Source organism: Protopterus annectens, chromosome 8.part0 (assembly GCF_019279795.1).
Source record: "Protopterus annectens isolate FY-2018-M chromosome 8.part0, PAN1.0, whole genome shotgun sequence".
NCBI classification, from domain to species: Eukaryota; Metazoa; Chordata; order Ceratodontiformes; family Protopteridae; genus Protopterus; species Protopterus annectens.
This window is the reverse complement of record NC_056741.1, coordinates 259556222-259569065: the sequence shown is the minus strand read 5'-3', so window position 1 is coordinate 259569065 and position 12844 is coordinate 259556222. Positions and strand designations below refer to the sequence as shown.

General features: G+C 43.8%; 1 protein-coding gene across 2 annotated transcripts in view; it reads right to left on the bottom strand.

The window, feature by feature from the left end:
• Positions 1-12844, bottom strand: part of DENND4B (DENN domain containing 4B) — a 2518380-nt gene that overhangs the window by 931478 nt on the left and 1574058 nt on the right. The gene's annotated exons all lie outside the window — the stretch shown is intronic.

The window sequence follows — 12844 nt, the reverse complement described above, 5'->3', positions numbered from 1 at the left end:
CACGACAAGGCTAGGAGTTCCAAAACCCTCCTTGCAGAAGCTATGGCTAATCAAACACAAAGTCCTCCAAGATGGCAGTTTCATATCTATGGTAGTAGCCGGTTCAAAGGGAGGTCTAGTCAAAGCTTGCAAGAGTAGAGGCAAATCTCACGGAGGAACTGGATTCCTGATGGGGGGGGGGGGGTCTAAAGAAGAGAGATACTTTCAAAACAGGGATATGATCCATACCTAAATGACCCTAAGATATGGCCACTAACTGAACCCTCATAGTGGAATAACTGAGAATAGAATGAAACAAGATCCACCAGGAAATCTAACCTTACATCCAAGAGAGTGGTGAAGGGATCAAAACCTTTAGCCATGCCACAAACAGAATATTTTCCACTTGTTCTTAAAAACCTTCCTGGTCAAAGGCTTCTGGGAAGAAGAAAGAATGTAGACAACTCTCTTCGAAAGCTTGGGATCTCTGGCCATCACTATAAGTGAAAGAAACCAAGTGGTCAACTTGAGGGATTTCAGATTCGGGTGAAGCTGATCCGAGTGCTGTGAAATCAGCTCTGGAACTAGTCCAGGGCCCAGGGGGGGGGGGGGTTGCAACAGATGAGGATACAGAAAAGGGGACCATACTTATCTTGGCCAAAAGTGGGTTATGAAGATCATAGCTGTTCTGCAACAGGCTTATTAAAGAAATTTTATTATCAAGGGAGTAGAAGGATATGGATAGAGAAGACCCAGAGGCAAAGCATGGAGACAGCATCTTAAAATAGCTGCCCCTCTAGAGGGATCAGAACAAAAAAACTGCTGCACTTGATGTTGGAGGGTGATGCAAACACAGCAATGCTGACTGCAGCAGCTGAACACTTGTGCCACTATCGTTAGGATTGAGACACCACTAGTAAAGCACTAGGATCCTCCTATGCACGTTGTCTGTTATTAGTTGGATTTTCCTGGGATATGATTGGCTATCAGAAAGTGTTGTGGACATTGCCCACTGCCACAATCTCACGGCCTTTCAATATAGGAGATACGAGCAGGTTCCCTCTGCTTGTTTAGGTACCAAATCACTGTTGTGTTGTCTGACTAGATGGCTCTCACACCCTCAAGAAAGCCCTTAAATGCCTGCAACACTAGAAGGACTGCTCTCATCTCTACCATACTGATGTGAAGGCTGGTCTGTTACTGGGAAAAGGTCCCTTTGGAAAAATCTTGACATTCTGCAAAAATCTGGACAGTTGAGAGGTATGGTGAACACCAAGGGGGCTGTGGTGAGTTCAAAGGGCAGCACTCAAAACTGGTAATGGTTGGCTCCAAGCTAGATGCACAGAAACCTCCTTAATTGCTTTGCTATCATTATGTGATAGTAAGCATCCTTGAGGTCCACAAAGCACATCCAATTGTCCTTCCTCAGAAGAAAGAGGGTGGAGTGCACTGTCAACATCCAGAATTTGGTCTGCTTCACATAAAGGTTTAGCTTGCTGCAGTCCAGAATGGACCTGAGGTCCTTGCTTTTCTTTGTCATTACAAAGAATCTTGAGTAGACCCTGGATCCTTTTGGGTCTGCTGGGATTTCTCGGATGATTCATTGAAGAACAGCTTTTGTTATCTCCACTGCTGCTTCCCCTCACTATCAGGGTGGAATGTTGGGAAGGGACCTTTGACTTTCTTTTCAAGTGTACAGAAAGGGAAGAGAATAACCTCTCAAAATGATTTTCAATACCAAAAAAAAAAAAGTGTCCAAAGTGATGGTCTACCAAACTTTTGGGTGGATCGCCACATGCCCCCAATGGGTCTATATTATATGTTCAAAGTCTGAAAACTTCAAATGTTAAATAATAAAATTTAAATGTTCGTAGTTTCAAACATCGAACATATAATAATAATAAAAAAAATGTAACTTACCTGACTAGTGTAGGCAGGGGGGGGCAAGCCCCCCTGCACCCCCCGCTCTTTAAATATACCAACTTCGAGACCGCACTACAGTGCAGTAAAGTCTCGGAGTTGGTATATTTAAAGAGAGGGGGGGTGTGGGGAGTGCAGCCCCCCATCTGGGTGGTGCCCCCCTGCCTACAGACGTTAGTTTTTTTTTTTAATACATATGTTTGAAGTTTTATAACTTTGAACATTTAAATTCGATATTTTAACGTTCAAAGTTATAAACCTTCGAATATATGATATAGACCCCCCCCCAACTGCCTCCAGAGGGTGGCAGCTGGCCAAGCATTCAGGAGTGCTGAAATGGCTTACTGGAGAAGGGTCCCCAGAGCACTGATTTTGCAGAAAGACCTTCCCTTTTGGGTGGCATCCAGTAAAGTCTCCTGTCTGCCACAGGTGGCTCCACCACTGAAAGCATCTTAAAAAAACTGTTGTGATTTACGAAGAGAGTAATTTTCTCCTCCTGTGTGGGGTGGAGAAGCAGACTCTTAAGCAGAAAAAGTATTTCCCTCTTGTTCACTCCTGAACAATGTGTCTGTTATTTTGGGTACAGAGGGGATACATTAAATTAGGCATTTAGAAAGGATGCCCTAAAGCAGTCTGCAAAGTTACACAAATGTATACAGTCATGGTGATGCATAGTATTGCCAGTCTCTGCTGCACAAGCTATACCATCTGCAACATTCAAAATAAGCTTCATGGAAATGTTTGAGGTGGATAGCACTGTGGGCAACACAGCCTCTGTAAGCTGCTGTGCTGTAACTGGCACACATCTCAAAAGTCAGACCTCTTTGGAGCCTAGTCAGGTGAGCCAAATATTCCAGCGTGCATCCAGCAAATGTGGCTGAAGCACAAGTGTGCTTCCTGAGATGGTCCAACACCTTCACTCTTTATTTGGGGAATGATCTATGGAACTCTCCTTGGAACTTTCTTTCTTGGTAGCTGCAGTAACCACAATGGCCTCTAATGACAGGCCCTTGCTCCATAAAGGTCTAGACTTGGGAGAATTAATACCCTGTCAGGTTTTAGGGGGATTGGCTCCACCACATCAAGCTCTCTCCAAGCCCTCAGAGATACCAAATCAATGATGGCATCTGGAGGAGGTACCAACCAGGACGTTAATGGTCCCATATCAAAAGCCTCAAGAAAAGACTCTCCAGTGAAATTATTCAGCAGTCCACCCCCATGCTGTCTTATTAATTCTAATAAGTCACCAAAGGAGGCATCTTCTTAGGGGGACTTTGGGAATCCCTCTCCTTCATACAGATCAAAATTCTCAGTAACTCCTCAGGAGAGTCCAAATGCTTCCTCTTGCATTTATTTGTCATGTGTGCCTCCTGGTGTGGAGAGGCCAGGGGGTACATTGAAGAAGCAGGTGATCCCCTAGCTTGGAGTTGAAGTCTAATGTCACGGACTGTCCCAGAGCTAACTCTTGCAAGCCTGAAGTATCAGATGGAGGAAAGGAGAGGACTGGGACAGATCCGACTTTGTAAGAGAACCCCCAGTCTCAGAATGAGAAAGAATTCTCTCTCTCTTTATGATTTTAAAAACCAACATCCAGACTGGATGGCTGTGGATGGTATCCTTGCAATCTTTAGATCTAGAAGAGGGTTTGGAGCCTAATGCAGACCCTGTCTGATCAGACATTAAGATCAGAGTACAGGTAGCTAAGGCTGATGTGTCCAAAGGAAAGGACTGCTCTGAAAGTTGAAGAGTTAACCTGGATCCCAGGATGTCTGCCCTGAATCTATAGCTTTGACATGCACTCAGCTCTGTGGAATCAGAGTTGAAAACACTAAGGAAGGAGTTGGTCCCTGGGGCAGCCAGGCTGTTGGCACAGACAACAGGAAAGGATAGGGCATAGTAGGAGCCATAAACTCCAGCACCAAAGGATGGGCCGGGGGGAGGAACAGTTAGATTAAGAGCTGAAGGCAGAGGAACCCTCCATCCTTGGAGCTGAGGAAGAGGGGATGATCCCAAGATCCACCTGGGCCTTTAAGAAGCTGAGCAAATGTGGCTGTAAACCAGAACCTTTTATACTTCTGGCAGATGTAGACAATGCCATCAAAAATGGCTTGAAAGGTTTAGTACAGAAAAGGGAACCCTCCCAGCCCTGAAATGGGGATACCTAATTTGAGAAGAAGACTGCTCTGATGAAAGCTCTGGAGGGAGAGATATTGGGAGAAAGATGGAGTGGAACCTGTCTGAGGTAGGAGCTGCCATCAAAAAGGGCTTGGTATGCTTAAAGTAGGACAGCTCAGATACTCCAATCCCAGAGCTTTAACAGTAGGTGATCAGCACAGAAAGGCTGCCAACAGCACATCATATGTCAGAACTGGAGAAGCTGAAGACTTCTGGATTTGTCTGACCCTCAAGAGAGGAAGAACGATGTTTGCGGTCCTCTCTCCTCAACTATCTCTCTATCTGGTTTATCCTTCTTGTGCCCCTTATCCCCCGACTTTTTGGCAGTAGGCAGGGACAATGGAATAAAGATAAAGATGAAGGCAGTAATAGCACCTTCAGGACCAACTCACCCCATCAAACTGCAAGGACTCCGAGACCAAAAGCAGAGTAAGCCTTATGATCAATGTCTAGGTGGGGCACACCTAGAAAATACACACATTTATCATGTGAGTTTTGGGGTGCAACTTGTGCCCAGACCCCAAGTATTTCTAGAAGAGCCAGTTTGTCCATGTTAACAAAGACAGGTCGTCACCCAAGAACAAAATGCACACCAACTCAAAAGGCAACAGGAATGCATAGTACAAATCCCAAAAGACAGACTAACAATGTTAAAAACAGCTTTAAAGAATTTTTTTTTTTTAATGGAGAAGGAAGAAGTGGCAGTAAAAACCCTGCACACAAGTCTAAATGCCCAACAAACAAAATCCTCAGTAACAAGGACAAACTACAACAACCTGTGTAAAAAATTACCTAACCTCTATACTGACAACAAGAAAGAAATGAGGAGGCTAGGGAAAAAAATTCAAAAATTACTTACCACCCAAGAGCTTCAGAGATAACTTTTGAAAGCTATAGCGGCAAACAAGACCTGAAGAGAATCAGGGAGGGCGATGCATTACAGTAGAGGAGGTGGAGCTTCGGAGATGAAGAGTCTAGGGTGTCAATTTTGGATCCAGTCAGATCCAACTACCCACAAGTTGATACAGAAGGAAAAGACAACATCGGATCTCACTTTCTTCCTCTCAAATGATCCCACAATACATTTCCATTACATTCCTGGCTATTCAAAAGCTTTAATGTCATTTACTGTATCCAACTGCAAAAACTCAGAAGCACAGCAGAGAATATCACTGTCCTTAGGCCCCATCCACAAGTGCATCAGTAACTTGCACTTGTAACAAATATGTTTCTGAAAGTAGATGTTCTAACATCAACAGTTCAGCTTATCAACCCATTTTCACGCAATGCTAAAACAAACACAAAGGGACAGAGCTGTACACAAACATGCACAAAAACCAAAACTAATTACACAAAAATTATATCAAACAACGTACATTAACTTTGCACCCAAGCATGATGTACTTCAGTAACTGACAATCTGTCACATGATTAAGCATGCATACAAAGGTGGATAGAGCGACTCCCTGTCCCCATATGTGCAAGCTGACAATGGCTGCTCAAGTCCCTCTTCCATTTCCCAAGGCACTATTCAAACTTGGGTCTTATTCAAGGCTTTCTTCTCAATGCCACAGAAATGGAAATCCTGACTGGGTTGCATCACTTATGAAAAACTAAAATGTATCATTAGTAGTAACAAATATCCTGTAGCCGCGGTGGTGCACGGTAGCGTTGTTGCCTCACAGCAAGAGGCTCTCCCGTTCGATTCTTGGCTGGAGCGTCTTGTGTCTGGAGTCTGCATGTCCTCCCTGCGGTTGAGTGGCATTTGAAAGACATGCGTAAATGGGCATGCCTTCGAGCTGGTACCTTGGCACCGTAAAAATCTACTGCCAATCATTAGCGGACCGGAGTTCCGCCGTGGCGACCCCTAGCCGGGAAAAGCCGAAAGAACAACAGTAGTAACAAATATCCTATAGAAATGAAACTATTTTACTCATTTAAATTTTGTTTACCAGGCTAGAGCACTGATCACAAGTGACCAATTCCAATTTCAGACGAGAAATATAAAGAAAATACAGACTTCTGCACAACTGGTAAAGCAATGAAAACCACAAGCAAAGGCTGATCAGAATATCTTTTCTCTGTGAATAAATGACGGCCTTACTAAAGGTGAAAGCATCTAGTCAGGCAATTAAAAAAATTTTCAATTATGACAAATGTAAATTACTGTCACTATCTTTAAATCTCTGAAACCTGCACAACACCAACAACAAACATTAATGGATGTTAATTTCCCTCCAACCTAAACCATTAAGTACCACTCTAACGTACAACGATAAACATGTTTCTGTAAATTCTTAGTATGCACCTGATGCTACCCTCCCCCTCAGCTGTTCACACAATCATAAAAAAACAAAGCCACAAAATAACAGTTCTTACACAAAAAGCATAACAAATAACGCAAGCCTTCACCCACTATATGGGCATACAGCCTTCAGTTAATATAAGCACACTAAGGACAGGTGGCCATTTCTTTTAAATTAATTACAGCAGGTAATACGGAGGACAATAAAGGCAACAACACGTAACTACTAGCAGGAAATTCTGGACCGAATTACTGAAACACTTCTCGGAGTAAGTCAGATATTTGAGATCAGTGTACACTGATGGTAACACAAACAGCTTTTTGATTCCTGCAATTTACAATGGATGAATTCAATGACTGGTTAAATATGGCAGTGAGAAACCAGCACATTGAAAATTGTAGATTTTATATGTGTATTTTGATTCTAAAGGAAAATTGCTTCACTCTTGTAAGTTGTTTTATACACACAAAAAGCAACAGCTGGCATTTCTTTAAGCATTTTAGTTGCTACTCAATGCTAGAAGTCTAAACCTCAAAATACACTCACTCAAGGCAGTCCTTAAAATGGAGAACATCGACATCTGTGCAGTGACAGAGACCTGGTTCAAGGCTCCAGAGAGCACCCATGCATTACCAGCCTATAATTCATACCACACCTTTCGGCCACATAACCTGGACCGAAACACTAAAGGCGGAGGCGTGTCTATATTCATTAAGGATACCCACTCCTCCAGGCTAGTTGCTCAGCATAATGCATCCGAGATTATCCAACTGCAACTAACTCTGGGCAAGACCGCAATCCAAACTGTAGCTTGCTACAGATCCCCCACCATGCCCCAGGATTCCCACTCCTCATTTCTTGATACACTGGAAAATATTAGGGTAGAACCTAACACCCTAATAATAGATGATTTCAACTACCCCACCATTAACAGGGAAAACTACTCATGTACCAACTCTTTTGCTCAACGTTTTCTGGAATTCATAAATTCCAACACCTTGGATCAACTTATCCAGATGCCCCAACAGGGGTACCAATATCCTAGACCTGGTTATTACCAACATGGGCAACTGGTGTTCCACACCAAAGGTCAATTCCTCGCTGGTCAGATCAGAGCACAAGCTAATCACCCTAGACATCCACATCCCACCCCCCATTAGAGAAACCACAGTAAACAATTTCTCCAAAGCCAACTTCACGCTTTTTAGGACAGAAGTGGCAAACTTCACGACACCCATGCAGACGGTCAACAGAGGTACAACTGCTGAATCCTACACAAATGCACTTTCATAAGCACTTACACGAGTGCATGGATCATGCAATCCCTAACAGAATCACGATGCTATTCTGCAAAAGAAGGAAGCCAATCTGGTGGTCCCCTGCCATAAACAAACTCTACAATAGAAGAAAGAAACTGTTGCAAAAAGAGTAAAATCCCATGACTGGAGGAACTCCCTGGTCAGACTCGGTAAGAAGTTGAGATCCCTCATAAAATCCTCCAAAGCTAGCTACGAAAATAAAATCGCCCCTGATTCTAAAGACAACCACAAAGCAGTCCATAGCTATGTCAAGAATCTCAACGGCAACAGTCAAATCTGCTCTGAGTTACAGCACAATGGCACTAAATATACAGAAACAACTGATTGCCAACATCCTGGCAGATAGGTTCAGTGCTAACTTTACCCCCCTCTCACCCCCAAGGGCCCATCTCTATACCGGAAGAATGCAAAGTTCCTGTAATCACAGCTGCACAGGTAAAAACCACACTCCCCAAAGCCAAGAACACAGCCTCCATGGGACCTGACAACGTCCCAGGCTGCATTCTATACGAACTACAGAACGAACTGACACCCCACCTAAGTACCATGTTCAATCACAGCCTCACATCAGGCTTTGTGCCCAGTGAATGGCGCACAGCGACGGTTATCCAACTCCACAAAGAGGGACGAGCCTGGTCTGCAAGGCTATGGAATGTATCATCATGGAACTTATAAACAATGACATTGGTGATCTCCAAACTCTGGACCCAACCCAGTTCAGGTTTGTAAAAGGCAGATCATGTCTCCTAAATCTGACAGACTTCTTTGAAGCGGTCACCAAAGCCGTAGATGAGGGTACGGTGGTACAAACAGCCTATCTAGATCTCACCAAGGCTTTTGACACTGACGCCCATGCCCTGGCCCAGCAATCAAGGGACCTCAATCCTCACCACTAACACCAGTGAGGGGCATCTCATATAGGAGGAAAGGATAACAAATACACACAGTAAAGTGCAATTTCCTTTAAGAGTACACAGAGATCACAGTCAGTCTGGGGCTGGTCGCTCCCTTGCTCTCTAGGTAGGTTCATAGGTAGGTACTAGGCTATTGGCCCCAAGTCCTATATAAGCCTAGCCAAACGGCACCCTGGCTTTTGCCACCCAAGAAAATTATTTTCCTGTGCCCTTGTCAACCAGAGCCACAGAAGTGATCCCAGAGGTGAATTTCCTATCTCCCATCCAATCATCAAGATTTTTCTTGAGTGCTAATGAGGAGCTTTGTTTGATATAGATAGGTAGTTTATTCCAGAGTATAGGAAGTCTCTGGGGCATGAATCTATCCCTCCAGCATGTTTTGTTTATTGTCGTGACAAGGTTTAGGTCCCTAGAGCGTGTAGCTCGGAGGGATTGGGATTTCTTTAAGTGGAGCATGTCCAACAGCTCTGGGTTTGACATAGCTTTGTACGTTAGGCACAGATCGCCTCTGAATAGGCGATATGCGACAGACGGTACCTGATTAAGTTAGACTGTCAGTTCCTTACATTGATTCAGACTTCCCCCTCCCCAAAAGACAGCTACATTCTGAGTGGGTAGGCTGTGTATTTGACTCTGAACAGATGAAGGACTTCTGACCACAGGAGTAGTGCTTATTTCTCTCTTGTCTCTCTCTCTCTCTACACACACACACACACACACACACACACACACACACACACACACACACACACACACCTGCTAACATGCTGAGTGAAAGCAACTGACTGATTTAGCTTGATGAGATATATGTGTAAGTGAAACATGCTGAAATACAGAAAAGTGATCAGATTTTCCTTCATTTGAGCATCTGATGTGCCCCCCACCTTCACAAAAAGGTTATTTTTAGTTATAAGATAGGAAGCCAGTTGGTACAAAAATAACAGACTAAGACCTGGTTTGTCACAGATAGCGTGTGTTTGTGCAAACACAAATAGAACATATAGCATGTCCTACATTTCTGATTTCATGATACTTAAACATAAGAGGTGTACCAGTCACAGAAAGTGGTTATATATGGTGGTAGTGGGGGGAGTAATATAGTCAAATAATGAATTGTTATGGGTCATCTTCAAAAGTGTCTATGTATATGAATGCGTTTGCGTAAACCATGATAAAATACATTACTATGGCCATAAATATTTTCATCTGATGATCCCAGTAAATCACAGGTGTATCCAACGACAACCAATTTCTCCAGAATGAGCGCTTCCTAGTAAACTCTTAATATACTAAAAAACATTCTCAAACTAAATGCTAAACAATGTAGTATAGTCACTTTTGTTAGATAACGCCTCCTCTCATCATACTGTCTCTACACAACACTCTTTTACAAAACAAAAATGTACTTGGGGGACCTAGATATTTGGGTTGATAGCTCCCTGTCTTTTGACCTTCATGCAACAGGTGTCAGAAAAAACTTTAATTAAGAAATAATCACTCACTCATACTCAGCTTTACTCAGACCAATTAGAGACTAGAATGCCAGCATCTCACTAAACATTTCAGAGAAGAGAAAGACCCCAAAGGTTCCTACCAAAAAAAAAAAAAAATCATGAGCATTACATTCTTAAGGTCTGAGAGGCAAGGGAAATCACAAGCATTACATTCTTAAGGTTTGAGAGATATTAAGAAGTTATGTACCTACCATAACGTTCCATGTTAGTTGTCTTCTTCTCGCCTTCTTTCTTGCTGGATGGGTTCGGAGCAGATCCTCGGCTCCAACTCGGCCTATACTATAGCTCGAGAGCTATTTTTACCGGCTCGAGGCAGCCCTATATCCCACAATACCATGAGCTAACTCCCCAGATCTCGTTGGCAGCTAACACATAATATAGTTTTATTGTTACCATAAAATAAGCCTTTATATAAAGATATGGTCTTCCTGCTGGTAATACGCATGATACGGATAACCCTGGATAACTATGTATTATGAAAGAGAAGGACTCAAGAGACCTTCAAGTCTGTCCAGGTTAGGGGGCAGAAGGGAGGGACGCAAGAAATAAGGCGAGAAGAAGACAACTAACATGGAACGTTATGGTAGGTACATAACTTCTTAATGTTAAGTTGTCATTCTCACCTTCATTCTTGCTGGATGGGACAGCATCCCTAGCACCTTGGTCCTGGGTGGCTCAACGGAACAGACTCGAGTACGGTGGAACCAAAGTCAGCTCTATTTCTGGAGGCTATATCAAGTTTGTAATGGGTAATAAAGGTATGTTGAGAAGCCCATGTAGCAGCTGCACAAATGGCATCTAATGGTAACCTTGCTTGAAAGGCTGTTGAGGTTGATAATGCCCTGGTTGAATGAGCCTTAGGTCTAGAAGGAAGTTGCTTGTGTCTCAACTCGTAGACAAAGGTAATGATGGATGCTAACCATCTGGAAAGAGTTACCTTTGATACCAGAAGTCCTTTCTTCCCTTCAGCATAAGAGAGGAAAAGTTGTTCTGACTTTCTGAATTGTTTTGTCCTGTCTAGATAATACCGCAGTTGATGATGAACATCCAAGGAATGTAGTTTCTGTTCAGCCCTGTTTGAATAATCTGGGAAGACAGGAAGGAAGGATTCGTTCTGAGAGCTACCCTGTCTTTATGAAAAACCAAATAGGGGGACAGACAGACAAGGCCTGAAGTTCCGACACTCTTCTGGCAGATGATATAGCCACCAAAAACAGTTTTCCAAGAGAGAAGCTTGAGGGAACAAGAAGCTGCAGGCTCAAAGGGAGGGAGAATTAATGAAGTTAACACTAAATTTAGATCCCATTGTGGAGGAGGATCCTTAATGAGAGGTCTGAGCAAGAATATGCCCTTGAGGAAAGCTTTACAGAGTTTATGTGACATAATATTGGTTTCCGAGAGCCCTACATGAAAGTTGGCAATGGCCGCTAGTTGTACTTTGATAGGCCGACGACGACCCTGAATGAAAAAGCTCCGCTAGAAAATCTAGAACTTTATGAATTGGTGCATTAAAAGGATCTAAGGACCTAGCTTCTGCCCAAAACGAAAAACGCTTCCATTTACTCGCATAAGTCTTCCTAGTATTGGACTTATGGGAGGCAAGAATGATATCACGGACAGGAAGAGAAATAAAGGGAAGCCTGGCTAAGGTTGGAAGTGGAGCAACCAAGCTGTGAGGTTAAGGCAGTGAAGAGACTGGTGCAGCTTGCCCGTCAGATGGGTCAAAAGGTCTGGAAATGGTTCCAGATGCCAGGGCTGTTCCAGTAGATGACGGTGCAGGAACGGAAACATCTCAATGCTGGGAAGATTAAAAGGGGAAGAAAGAAAAAGGGAAAGAGCGTATAGAGGCGTGGACAAGAGTGGACAGGGGGTCTGCTCTGGGGGGAGGACTAGAAGAGAAGAGAAGACTGCTGGCTTGAGGTGTTTTGAGTGTTGTGAAAGCAAGGCTAGCCCCACTTAGCACTTCTGGAAAATTCTCGCTTGATTTAGATTTTAGAGAGTTCGTGAGGCATGAGAATTCTGCTCAGTCTGCTGTGTCCGTATATGACTGTGGACCTCCCGTGAGTGCACTGCTATATCAGAAACCTGAGAGAGAGACGCCCACTGCCACCAGACATTTATGTGCAGGTGGCATTCTGCCATGTGCCGCCTCTCCTGGTCCCTGCCCTCCCCCCCCCCCCCACCCGATCAGGGAGGCATCATTGTCACCCGCAACTGGAGGGGGGGGAGAAAAGGGTCTGTCTGCCATGAAGAAGTTGGAGACCATCCACCAGGAGAGGTGTTTTTGCAAGTTGGGATTATCAAGGAGAATTGAAGCGGAGCGAGGGGAGAAGAAGAATCGCCAGCATGCCATAGCCTAAAGTTTTCAGTACTACTTGACTTGAATTCTGTTGGACTGAAAAGTACAGTTTTGTACCTACCATAAATGTAGATGTTCGAAGATCCACATTGCTGCAGTCCTTACACTTGGGTAGTCCGCTGTCCTCGGTCGGCCCGAATATCAAAGTATTAGGCTGGCGTCGGTCAAGGTCGCTCAGACTGACATCAGGACGTCAGGGTACTAAAGCGCATGACCGAAGTCATATCCTCAGTCTTTCTTGCCCCAGATGTCAGAAGACCTAAAAAGAAAGGTCACAACCAAAAACAGAAAAACACCCAACCACCTTGCACTAATTATGTAGAATATATACAATAGTTACCCCACAAGCAAACCACAG